The following is a 13,973-nucleotide window of genomic DNA, read 5'->3' as shown; positions in this document are numbered from 1 at the left end:
TGAGATGTGATATCTCAATGCTTATACCAAACCTGAGAGCCTACCTATAGCATGAGATGTGATATCCAAGTCCATCCCATTCCAATCCTTAGACCCTTCCTACAGCATGCGATGTGATATCTCAATGATTCTAATACCAAACCAGAGACTCTTCCTATAACATGAGATGGGATATCCAACTCCTTCCCATTCCAATCCTGAGCCGCTTCCGATAGCAGAGATGTGATATCTCAATGCTTATACCAAACCTGAGACCCTTCCTATAACATGAGATGTGATATCCAACTCCTTCCCGTTCCAAACCTGAGACACTAAATATAGCATATGTGATATCCAACTCCTTCCCATTCCAATCCTGAGACCCTTCCGATAGCAGAGATGTGATATCTCAATGCTTATACCAAACCTGAGACCCTTCCTATGGCATGAAAAGGGATATCCAACTCCTTCCCAATCCAATCCTGAGACCCTTCCGATAGCAGAGACGTGATATCTCAATGCTTCTACCAAACCTGAGACCCTTCCTTTAGCATGAGATGTGATATCCAAATCCTTCACATTCCAATCCTGAGACCCTTCCTATAGCATGAGATTTGATATCTCAATGCTTCTAATACCAAACCTGAGATCCTTCCTATAACATGAGATGTGATATCCAATTCCTTCCCATTCCAAACCTGAGACCCTTCCTATTGGATGAGATGTGATATCCAACTCCTTCCCATTCCAACCCTGAGACCCTTCCTATAGCATGAGATGTGATGTCTCAATGCTTCTAATACCAAACCTGAGATCCTTCCTATAACATGAGATGTGATATCCAACTCCTTCCATTCCAATCCTGAGACCCGTCCTATAGCATGAGATGTGATATCTCAATGCTTATACCAAACCTGAGACCCTTCCTATAGCATGAGATGTGATATCCAACTCCTTCCCATTCCAATCCTGAGACCCTTCCTATAGCATGAGATGTGATATCTCAATGCTTCTAATACCAAACCTGAGATCCTTCCTCTAACATGAAATGTGATATCCAACTCCTTCCCTTTCCAAACCTAAGAGCCTATCTATACCATGAGATGTGATATCCAAGTCCTTCACATTCCAACCCTTAGACCCTTCCTACAGCATGCAATATGATATCTCAATGATTCTAATAACAAACCTGAGACCCGTCCTATAACATGAGATGGGATATCCAACTCCTTCCCATTCCAATCCTGAGACACTTCCGATAGCAGAGATGTGATATCTCAATGTTTATACCAAACCTGAGACCCTTCCTATAACATGAGATGTGAAATTTAACTCCTTCCCGTTCCAAACCTGAGACCCTTGCTTTAGCATGAGATGTGATATCCAGCTCCTTCCCATTCCAATCCTGAGACACTTCCGATAGCATGAGATGTGATATCTCAATGCTTCTAATATCAAAACTGAGACCCTCCCTATAGCATGATATGTGATATCTAAGTCCTTCCCATTCCAATCCTGAGACCCTTCCTATAGCATGAGATGTGATATCTCAATGCTTCTACCAAACCTGAGACCCTTCCTTTAGCATGAGATGTGATATCCAACTCCTTCCCATTCCAATCCTGAGACCCTTCCTATAGCATGAGATGTGATATCTCAATACTTCTAATACCAAACCTGAGATCCTTCCGATAACATGAGATGTGATATCTCAATACTTCTAATACCAAACCTGAGATCCATCCTATAACATGAGATGTGATATCCAACTCCTTCCCTTTCCAAACCTAAGAGCCTATCATTAGCATGAGATGTGATATCCAGGTCCTTCCCATTCCAATCCTTAGACCCTTCCTACAGCATGCAATATGATATCTCAATGATTCTAATAACAAACCTGAGACCCGTCCTATAGCATGAGATATGATATCCAAGTCCTTCCCATTCCAATCCTGAGACCCTTCCTATAACATGAAATGTGATATCCAACTCCTTCCCATTCCAACCTGCGACCCTTCCTATAGCATGGGATGGGATATCCAACTTCTTCCAAATCCAATACTGATACCCTTCCGATAGCATGAGATGTGATATCCCAATCCTTCTACCAAACCTGAGACCCATACTATGGCATGAGATGTGATATCAAACTCCTTCCCATTCCAATCCTGAGACCCTTCCTATAGCTTGAGGTGTGATATCCAACTCCTTCCCATTCCAATTCTGAGACCCTTCTTATACCATGAGTCTTGATATCTGAATGCTTCTAATACCAAACCTGAGACCCGTCCTAAAACATGAGATGTGATATCCAAATCATTCCCCCTTCCAAACCTTAGACCCTTCCTTTATCATGAGATGTGATATCCAACTCCTTCCCATTCCAATCCTGACACCCTTCCGATATCATGAGATTTGTTATCTCAATGCTTCTAATATCAAACTTGAGACCCTCCCTATAGCATGAGATGTGACATCCAAGTCCTTCCCATTCCAATCCTGAGACCCTTCCTATAGCATGAGATGTGATATCTCTATGCTTCTAATACCAAACCTGAGACCCTTCCTATAACATGAGATGGGATATCCAACTCCTTCCCATTCCAATCCTGAGACCTTTCCGATAGCAGAGATGTGATATCTCAATGCTTATACCAAACCTGAGAACCTTCCTATGGCCTGAGATGTCATATACAACTCCTTCCCATTCCAATCCTGAGACCCTTCCTTTACCATGAGATGTGATATCTCAATGCTTATACCAAATCTGAGACCCTTCCTATAGCATGAGATGTGATATCCAATTCCTTCCCATTCCAATCCTGAGACCCTTCCTATAGCATGAGATGTGATATCTCAATGCTTATACCAAACCTGAGAGCCTACCTATAGCATGAGATGTGATATCCAAGTCCACCCCATTCCAATCCTTAGACCCTTCCTACAGCATGCGATGTGATATCTCAATGATTCTAATACCAAACCAGAGACTCTTCCTATAACATGAGATGGGATATCCAACTCCTTCCCATTCCAATCCTGAGCCGCTTCCGATAGCATAGATGTGATATCTCAATGCTTATACCAAACCTGAGACCCTTCCTATAACATGAGATGTGATATCCAACTCCTTCCCGTTCCAAACCTGAGACACTAACTATAGCATATGTGATATCCAACTCCTTCCCATTCCAAACATGAGACCCTTCCTATAGCAAGAAAGTAATATCCAACTCCTACCCATTCCAATCCTGAGACCCTTCGTATAGCAAGAGATGTGATATCCAAATCCTTCCCATTCCAATCCTGAGACCCTTCCTATAACATGAGATGTGATATCCAACTCCTTCCCATTCCAACCTGAGACACTTCCTATAGCATGAGAAGGGATATCCAACTTCTTCCCAATCCAATCCTGAGACCCTTCCGATAGCAGAGATGTGATATCTCAATGCTTATACCAAACCTGAGACCCTTCCTATGGCATGAGATGTGATATCCAACTCCTTGCCATTCAAATCCTGAGACCCTTCCTATAGCATGAAAAGGGATATCCAACTCCTTCCCAATCCAATCCTGAGACCCTTCCGATAGCAGAGACGTGATATCTCAATGCTTCTACCAAACCTGAGACCCTTCCTTTAGCATGAGATGTGATATCCAAATCCTTCACATTCCAATCCTGAGACCCTTCCTATAGCATGAGATTTGATATCTCAATGCTTCTAATACCAAACCTGAGATCCTTCCTATAACATGAGATGTGATATCCAATTCCTTCCCATTCCAAACCTGAGACCCTTCCTATTGGATGAGATGTGATATCCAACTCCTTCCCATTCCAACCCTGAGACCCTTCCTATAGCATGAGATGTGATGTCTCAATGCTTCTAATACCAAACCTGAGATCCTTCCTATAACATGAGATGTGATATCCAACTCCTTCCATTCCAATCCTGAGACCCGTCCTATAGCATGAGATGTGATATCTCAATGCTTATACCAAATCTGAGACCCTTCCTATAGCATGAGATGTGATATCCAACTCCTTCCCATTCCAATCCTGAGACCCTTCCTATAGCATGAGATGTGATATCTCAATGCTTCTAATACCAAACCTGAGATCCTTCCTCTAACATGAAATGTGATATCCAACTCCTTCCCTTTCCAAACCTAAGAGCCTATCTATAGCATGAGATGTGATATCCAAGTCCTTCACATTCCAACCCTTAGACCCTTCCTACAGCATGCAATATGATATCTCAATGATTCTAATACCAAACCTGAGACCCTTCCTTTAGCATGAGATGTGATATCCAAATCCTTCACATTCCAATCCTGAGACCCTTCCTATAGCATGAGATTTGATATCTCAATGCTTCTAATACCAAACCTGAGATCCTTCCTATAACATGAGATGTGATATCCAATTCCTTCCCATTCCAAACCTGAGACCCTTCCTATTGGATGAGATGTGATATCCAACTCCTTCCCATTCCAACCCTGAGACCCTTCCTATAGCATGAGATGTGATGTCTCAATGCTTCTAATACCAAACCTGAGATCCTTCCTATAACATGAGATGTGATATCCAACTCCTTCCATTCCAATCCTGAGACCCGTCCTATAGCATGAGATGTGATATCTCAATGCTTATACCAAACCTGAGACCCTTCCTATAGCATGAGATGTGATATCCAACTCCTTCCCATTCCAATCCTGAGACCCTTCCTATACCATGAAATGTGATATCTCAATGCTTCTAATATCAAACCTGAGATCCTTCCTCTAACATGAAATGTGATATCCAACTCCTTCCCTTTCCAAACCTAAGAGCCTATCTATAGCATGAGATGTGATATCCAAGTCCTTCACATTCCAACCCTTAGACCCTTCCTACAGCATGCAATATGATATCTCAATGATTCTAATAACAAACCTGAGACCCGTCCTATAACATGAGATGTGATATCCAACTCCTTCCCGTTCCAAACCTGAGACCCTTCCTTTAGCATGAGATGTGATATCCAGCTCCTTCCCATTCCAATCCTGAGACACTTCCGATAGCATGAGATGTGATATCTCAATGCTTCTAATATCAAAACTGAGACCCTCCCTATAGCATGATATGTGATATCTAAGTCCTTCCCATTCCAATCCTGAGACCCTCCCTATAGCATGAGATGTGATATCTCAATGCTTCTACCAAACCTGAGACCCTTCCTTTAGCATGAGATGTGATATCCAACTCCTTCCCATTCCAATCCTGAGACCCTTCCTATAGCATGAGATGTGATATCTCAATACTTCTAATACCAAACCTGAGATCCTTCCGATAACATGAGATGTGATATCTCAATACTTCTAATACCAAACCTGAGATCCATCCTATAACATGAGATGTGATATCCAACTCCTTCCCTTTCCAAACCTAAGAGCCTATCTATAGCATGAGATGTGATATCCAGGTCCTTCCCATTCCAATCCTTAGACCCTTCCTACAGCATGCAATATGATATCTCAATGATTCTAATAACAAACCTGAGACCCGTCCTATAGCATGAGATATGATATCCAAGTACTTCCCATTCCAATCCTGAGACCCTTCCTATAACATGAAATGTGATATCCAACTCCTTCCCATTCCAACCTGAGACCCTTCCTATAGCATGAGATGGGATATCCAACTTCTTCCAAATCCAATACTGATACCCTTCCGATAGCATGAGATGTGATATCCCAATGCTTCTACCAAACCTGAGACCCATACTCTGGCATGAGATGTGATATCAAACTCCTTCCCATTCCAATCCTGAGACCCTTCCTAAAGTTTGAGGTGTGATATCCAACTCCTTCCCATTCCAATTCTGAGACCCTTCTTATACCATGAGACTTGATATCTCAATGCTTCTAATACCAAACCTGTGACCCGTCCTATAACATGAGATGTGATATCCAAATCCTTCCCCTTCCAAACCTTAGACCCTTCCTTTATCATGAGATGTGATATCCAACTCCTTCCCATTCCAATCCTGAGACCCTTCCGATATCATGAGATTTGTTATCTCAATGCTTTTAATATCAAACTTGAGACCCTCCCTATAGCATGAGATGTGACATCCAAGTCCTTCCCATTCCAATCCTGAGACCCTTCCTATAGCATGAGATGTGATATCTCTATGCTTCTAATACCAAACCTGAGACCCTTCCTATAACATGAGATGGATATCCAACTCCTTCCCATTCCAATCCTGAGACCTTTCCGATAGCAGAGATGTGATATCTCAATGCTTATACCAAACCTGAGAACCTTCCTATGACCTGAAATGTCATATACAACTCCTTCCCATTCCAATCCTGAGACCCTTCCTTTAGCATGAGATGTGATATCTCAATGCTTATACCAAATCTTAGACCCTTCCTATAGCATGAGATGTGATATCTCAATGCTTATACCAAACCTGAGAGCCTACCTATAACATGAGATGTGATATCCAAGTCCATCCCATTCCAATCCTTAGACCCTTCCTACAGCATGCGATGTGATATCTCAATGATTCTAATACCAAACCAGAGACTCTTCCTATAACATGAGATGGGATATCCAACTCCTTCCCATTCCAATCCTGAGCCGCTTCCGATAGCAGAGATGTGATATCTCAATGCTTATACCAAACCTGAGACCCTTCCTATAACATGAGATGTGATATCCAACTCCTTCCCGTTCCAAACCTGAGACACTAACTATAGCATATGTGATATCCACCTCCTTCCCATTCCAAACATGAGACCCTTCCTATAGCAAGAAAGTAATATCCAACTCCTACCCATTCCAATCCTGAGACCCTTCCTATAGCAAGAGATGTGATATCCAAATCCTTCCCATTCCAATCCTGAGACCCTTCCTATAACATGAGATGTGATATCCAACTCCTTCCCATTCCAACCTGAGACACTTCCTATAGCATGAGAAGGGATATCCAACTCCTTCCCAATCCAATCCTGAGACCCTTCCGATAGCAGAGATGTGATATCTCAATGCTTATACCAAACCTGAGACCCTTCCTATGGCATGAGATGTGATATCCAACTCCTTGCCATTCAAATCCTGAGACCCTTCCTATAGCATGAGAAGGGATATCCAACTCCTTCCCAATCCAATCCTGAGACCCTTCCGATAGCATGAGATGTGATATCTCAATGCTTCTAATACCAAACCTGAGATCCTTCCTATAACATGAGATGTGATATCCAAATCCTTCCCCTTCCAAACCTGAGACCCTCCCTTTAGCATGAGATGTGATATCCAACTCCTTCCCATTCCATTCCTGAGACCCTTCTGATAGCATGAGATGTGATATCTCAATGCCTCTAATACCAAACCTGCGATCCTACCTCTAACATGAAATGTGATATCCAACTCTTTCCCCTTCCAAACCTGAGAGCCTTCCTATAGCATGAGATGTGATATCCAAGTCCTTCCCATTCCAATCCTGAGACCATTCCTATAGCTTGAGATGTGATATCCAACTCCTTCCCATTCCAATTCTGAGACCCTTCCTATACTATGAGACTTGATATCTCAATGCTTCTAATACCAAACGTGAGACCCGTAATATAACATGAGATGTGATATCCAAATCCTTCCCCTTCCAAACCTTAGACCCTTCCTTTATCATGAGATGTGATATCCAACTCCTTCCCATTCCAATCCTGAGACCCTTCCGATATCATGAGATGTGATATCTCAAAGCTTCTAATATCAAACTTGAGACCCTCCCTATAGCATGAGATGTGATATCCATGTCCTTCCCATTCCAATCCTGAGACCCTTCCTATAGTATGAGATGTGATATCTCAATGCTTCTAATACCGAACCTGAGACCCTTCCTATAACATGAGATGGGAATATCCAACTCCTTCCCATTCCAATCCTGAGACCCTTCCGATAGCAGAGATGTGATATCTCAATGCTTATACCAAACCTGAGATCCTTCCTATAACATGAGATGTGATCTCCAACTCCTTCCCATTCCAATCCTGAGACACTTACTATAGCATGAGATGTGATATCTCACTGCTTATACCAAACCTGAGACCCTTCCCATAGCATGAGATGTGATATCAAACCCCTTCCCATTCCAATCCTCAGACCCTTCCTATAGCATGAGATGTGATATCTCAATGCTTCTAATATCAAACTTGAGACCCTACCTATAGCATGAGATGTGATATCCAAGTCCTTCCCATTACAATCCTGAGACACTTCCTATAGCATGAGATGTGATATCCAACTCCTTCCCATTCCAATCCTGAGACCCTTCCTATAGCATGAGATATGATATCTCAATACTTCTAATACCAAACGTGAGATCCTTCCGATAACATGAGATGTGATATCCAAATCCTTCCCCTTCCAAACCTGAGACCCTCCCTTTAGCATGAGATGTGATATCCAACTCCTTCCCATTCCAATCCTGAGACCCTTCTGATAGCATGAGATGTGATATCTCAATGCTTCTAATACCAAACCTGAGATCCTTCCGATAGCATGAGATGTGATATCTCAATGCTTCTAATACCAAACCTGAGATCCTTCCGATAGCATGAGATGTGATATCTCAATGCTTCTAATGCCAAACCTGAGATCCTTCCTCTAACATGAAATGTGATATCCAACTCCTTCCCTTTCCAAACCTAAGAGCCTATCTATAGCATGAGATGTGATATCCAGGTCCTTCCTATTCCAATCCTTAGACCCTTCCTACAGCATGCAATATGATATCTCAATGATTCTAATAACAAACCTGAGACCCGTCCTATAGCATGAGATATGATATCCAAGTCCTTCCCATTCCAATCCTGAGACCGTTCCTATAACATGAAATGTGATATCCAACTCCTTCCCATTCCAACCTGAGACCCTTCCTATAGCATGAGATGGGATATCCAACTTCTTCAAAATCCAATACTGATACCCTTCCGATAGCATGAGATGTGATATCCCAATGCTTCTACCAAACCTGAGACCCATACTATGGCATGAGATGTGATATCAAACTCCTTCCCATTCCAATCCTGAGACCCTTCCTATAGCTTGAGGTGTGATATCCAACTCCTTCCCATTCCAATTCTGAGACCCTTCTTATACCATGAGACTTGATATCTCAATGCTTCTAATACCAAACCTGAGACCCGTCCTATAACATGAGATGTGATATCCAAATCCTTCCCCTTCCAAACCTTAGACCCTTCCTTTATCATGAGATGTGATATCCAACTCCTTCCCATTCCAATCCTGAGACCCTTCCGATATCATGAGATTTGTTATCTCAATGCTTCTAATATCAAACTTGAGACCCTCCCTATAGCATGAGATGTGACATCCAAGTCCTTCCCATTCCAATCCTGAGACCCTTCCTATATCATGAGATGTGATATCTCTATGCTTCTAATACCAAACCTGAGACCCTTCCTATAACATGAGATGGGATATCCAACTCCTTCCCATTCCAATCCTGAGACCTTTCCGATAGCAGAGATGTGATATCTCAATGCTTATACCAAACCTGAGAACCTTCCTATGGCCTGAGATGTCATATACAACTCCTTCCCATTCCAATCCTGAGACCCTTCCTTTAGCATGAGATGTGATATCTCAATGCTTATACCAAATCTGAGACCCTTCCTATAGCATGAGATGTGATATCCAATTCCTTCCCATTCCAATCCTGAGACCCTTCCTATAGCATGAGATGTGATATCTCAATGCTTATACCAAACCTGAGAGCCTACCTATAGCATGAGATGTGATATCCAAGTCCATCCCATTCCAATCCTTAGACCCTTCCTACAGCATGCGATGTGATATCTCAATGATTCTAATACCAAACCAGAGACTCTTCCTATAACATGAGATGGGATATCCAACTCCTTCCCATTCCAATCCTGAGCCGCTTCCGATAGCAGAGATGTGATATCTCAATGCTTATACCAAACCTGAGACCCTTCCTATAACATGAGATGTGATATCCAACTCCTTCCCGTTCCAAACCTGAGACACTAAATATAGCATATGTGATATCCAACTCCTTCCCATTCCAATCCTGAGACCCTTCCGATAGCAGAGATGTGATATCTCAATGCTTATACCAAACCTGAGACCCTTCCTATAGCATGAAAAGGGATATCCAACTCCTTCCCAATCCAATCCTGAGACCCTTCCGATAGCAGAGTTGTGATATCTCAATGCTTCTACCAAACCTGAGACCCTTCCTTTAGCATGAGATGTGATATCCAAATCCTTCACATTCCAATCCTGAGACCCTTCCTATAGCATGAGATTTGATATCTCAATGCTTCTAATACCAAACCTGAGATCCTTCCTATAACATGAGATGTGATATCCAATTCCTTCCCATTCCAAACCTGAGACCCTTCCTATTGGATGAGATGTGATATCCAACTCCTTCCCATTCCAACCCTGAGACCCTTCCTATAGCATGAGATGTGATGTCTCAATGCTTCTAATACCAAACCTGAGATCCTTCCTATAACATGAGATGTGATATCCAACTCCTTCCATTCCAATCCTGAGACCGGTCCTATAGCATGAGATGTGATATCTCAATGCTTATACCAAACCTGAGACCCTTCCTATAGCATGAGATGTGATATCCAACTCCTTCCCATTCCAATCCTGAGACCCTTCCTATAGCATGAGATGTGATATCTCAATGCTTCTAATACCAAACCTGAGATCCTTCCTCTAACATGAAATGTGATATCCAACTCCTTCCCTTTCCAAACCTAAGAGCCTATCTATAGCATGAGATGTGATATCCAAGTCCTTCACATTCCAACCCTTAGACCCTTCCTACAGCATGCAATATGATATCTCAATGATTCTAATAACAAACCTGAGACCCGTCCTATAACATGAGATGGGATATCCAACTCCTTCCCATTCCAATCCTGAGACACTTCCGATAGCAGAGATGTGATATCTCAATGTTTATACCAAACCTGAGACCCTTCCTATAACATGAGATGTGAAATTTAACTCCTTCCCGTTCCAAACCTGAGACCCTTGCTTTAGCATGAGATGTGATATCCAGCTCCTTCCCATTCCAATCCTGAGACACTTCCGATAGCATGTGATGTGATATCTCAATGCTTCTAATATCAAAACTGAGACCCTCCCTATAGCATGATATGTGATATCTAAGTCCTTCCCATTCCAATCCTGAGACCCTTCCTATAGCATGAGATGTGATATCTCAATGCTTCTAATATCAAACCTGAGACCCTTGCTTTAGCATGAGATGTGATATCCAACTCCTTCCCATTCCAATCCTGAGACCCTTCCTATAGCATGAGATGTGATATCTCAATACTTCTAATACCAAACCTGAGATCCTTCCGATAACATGAGATGTGATATCTCAATACTTCTAATACCAAACCTGAGATCCATCCTATAACATGAGATGTGATATCCAACTCCTTCCCTTTCCAAACCTAAGAGCCTATCATTAGCATGAGATGTGATATCCAGGTCCTTCCCATTCCAATCCTTAGACCCTTCCTACAGCATGCAATATGATATCTCAATGATTCTAATAACAAACCTGAGACCCGTCCTATAGCATGAGATATGATATCCAAGTCCTTCCCATTCCAATCCTGAGACCCTTCCTATAACATGAAATGTGATATCCAACTCCTTCCCATTCCAACCTGCGACCCTTCCTATAGCATGAGATGGGATATACAACTTCTTCCAAATCCAATACTGATACCCTTCCGATAGCATGAGATGTGATATCCCAATGCTTCTACCAAACCTGAGACCCATACTATGGCATGAGATGTGATATCAAACTCCTTCCCATTCCAATCCTGAGACCCTTCCTATAGCTTGAGGTGTGATATCCAACTCCTTCCCATTCCAATTCTGAGACCCTTCTTATACCATGAGACTTGATATCTCAATGCTTCTAATACCAAACCTGAGACCCGTCCTAAAACATGAGATGTGATATCCAAATCCTTCCCCTTCCAAACCTTAGACCCTTCTTTATCATGAGATGTGATATCCAACTCCTTCCCATTCCAATCCTGAGACCCTTCCGATATCATGAGATTTGTTATCTCAATGCTTCTAATATCAAACTTGAGACCCTCCCTATAGCATGAGATGTGACATCCAAGTCCTTCCCATTCCAATCCTGAGACCCTTCCTATAGCATGAGATGTGATATCTCTATGCTTCTAATACCAAACCTGAGACCCTTCCTATAACATGAGATGGGATATCCAACTCCTTCCCATTCCAATCCTGAGACCTTTCCGATAGCAGAGATGTGATATCTCAATGCTTATACCAAACCTGAGAACCTTCCTATGGCCTGAGATGTCATATACAACTCCTTCCCATTCCAATCCTGAGACCCTTCCTTTACCATGAGATGTGATATCTCAATGCTTATACCAAATCTGAGACCCTTCCTATAGCATGAGATGTGATATCCAATTCCTTCCCATTCCAATCCTGAGACCCTTCCTATAGCATGAGATGTGATATCTCAATGCTTATACCAAACCTGAGAGCCTACCTATAGCATGAGATGTGATATCCAAGTCCACCCCATTCCAATCCTTAGACCCTTCCTACAGCATGCGATGTGATATCTCAATGCTTATACCAAACCTGAGACCCTTCCTATAACATGAGATGTGATATCCAACTCCTTCCCGTTCCAAACCTGAGACACTAACTATAGCATATGTGATATCCAACTCCTTCCCATTCCAAACATGAGACCCTTCCTATAGCAAGAAAGTAATATCCAACTCGTACCCATTCCAATCCTGAGACCCTTCGTATAGCAAGAGATGTGATATCCAAATCCTTCCCATTCCAATCCTGAGACCCTTCCTATAACATGAGATGTGATATCCAACTCCTTCCCATTCCAACCTGAGACACTTCCTATAGCATGAGAAGGGATATCCAACTCCTTCCCAATCCAATCCTGAGACCCTTCCGATAGCAGAGATGTGATATCTCAATGCTTATACCAAACCTGAGACCCTTCCTATGGCATGAGATGTGATATCCAACTCCTTGCCATTCAAATCCTGAGACCCTTCCTATAGCATGAAAAGGGATATCCAACTCCTTCCCAATCCAATCCTGAGACCCTTCCGATAGCAGAGACGTGATATCTCAATGCTTCTACCAAACCTGAGACCCTTCCTTTAGCATGAGATGTGATATCCAAATCCTTCACATTCCAATCCTGAGACCCTTCCTATAGCATGAGATTTGATATCTCAATGCTTCTAATACCAAACCTGAGATCCTTCCTATAACATGAGATGTGATATCCAATTCCTTCCCATTCCAAACCTGAGACCCTTCCTATTGGATGAGATGTGATATCCAACTCCTTCCCATTCCAACCCTGAGACCCTTCCTATAGCATGAGATGTGATGTCTCAACGCTTCTAATACCAAACCTGAGATCCTTCCTATAACATGAGATGTGATATCCAACTCCTTCCATTCCAATCCTGAGACCCGTCCTATAGCATGAGATGTGATATCTCAATGCTTATACCAAATCTGAGACCCTTCCTATAGCATGAGATGTGATATCCAACTCCTTCCCATTCCAATCCTGAGACCCTTCCTATAGCATGAGATGTGATATCTCAATGCTTCTAATACCAAACCTGAGATCCTTCCTCTAACATGAAATGTGATATCCAACTCCTTCCCTTTGCAAACCTAAGAGCCTATCTATAGCATGAGATGTGATATCCAAGTCCTTCACATTCCAACCCTTAGACCGTTCCTACAGCATGCAATATGATATCTCAATGATTCTAATACCAAACCTGAGACCCTTCCTTTAGCATGAGATGTGATATCCAAATCCTTCACATTCCAATCCTGAGACCCTTCCTATAGCATGAGATTTGATATC

The sequence above is a fragment of the Ambystoma mexicanum genome, chromosome 12 (genome assembly GCF_040938575.1).
Source record: "Ambystoma mexicanum isolate Mex_15411 chromosome 12, UKY_AmexF1_1, whole genome shotgun sequence".
NCBI lineage: Eukaryota > Metazoa > Chordata > Amphibia > Caudata > Ambystomatidae > Ambystoma > Ambystoma mexicanum.
The sequence above is the reverse complement of the archived record's forward strand: the minus strand, read 5'-3'. Positions refer to the sequence as shown.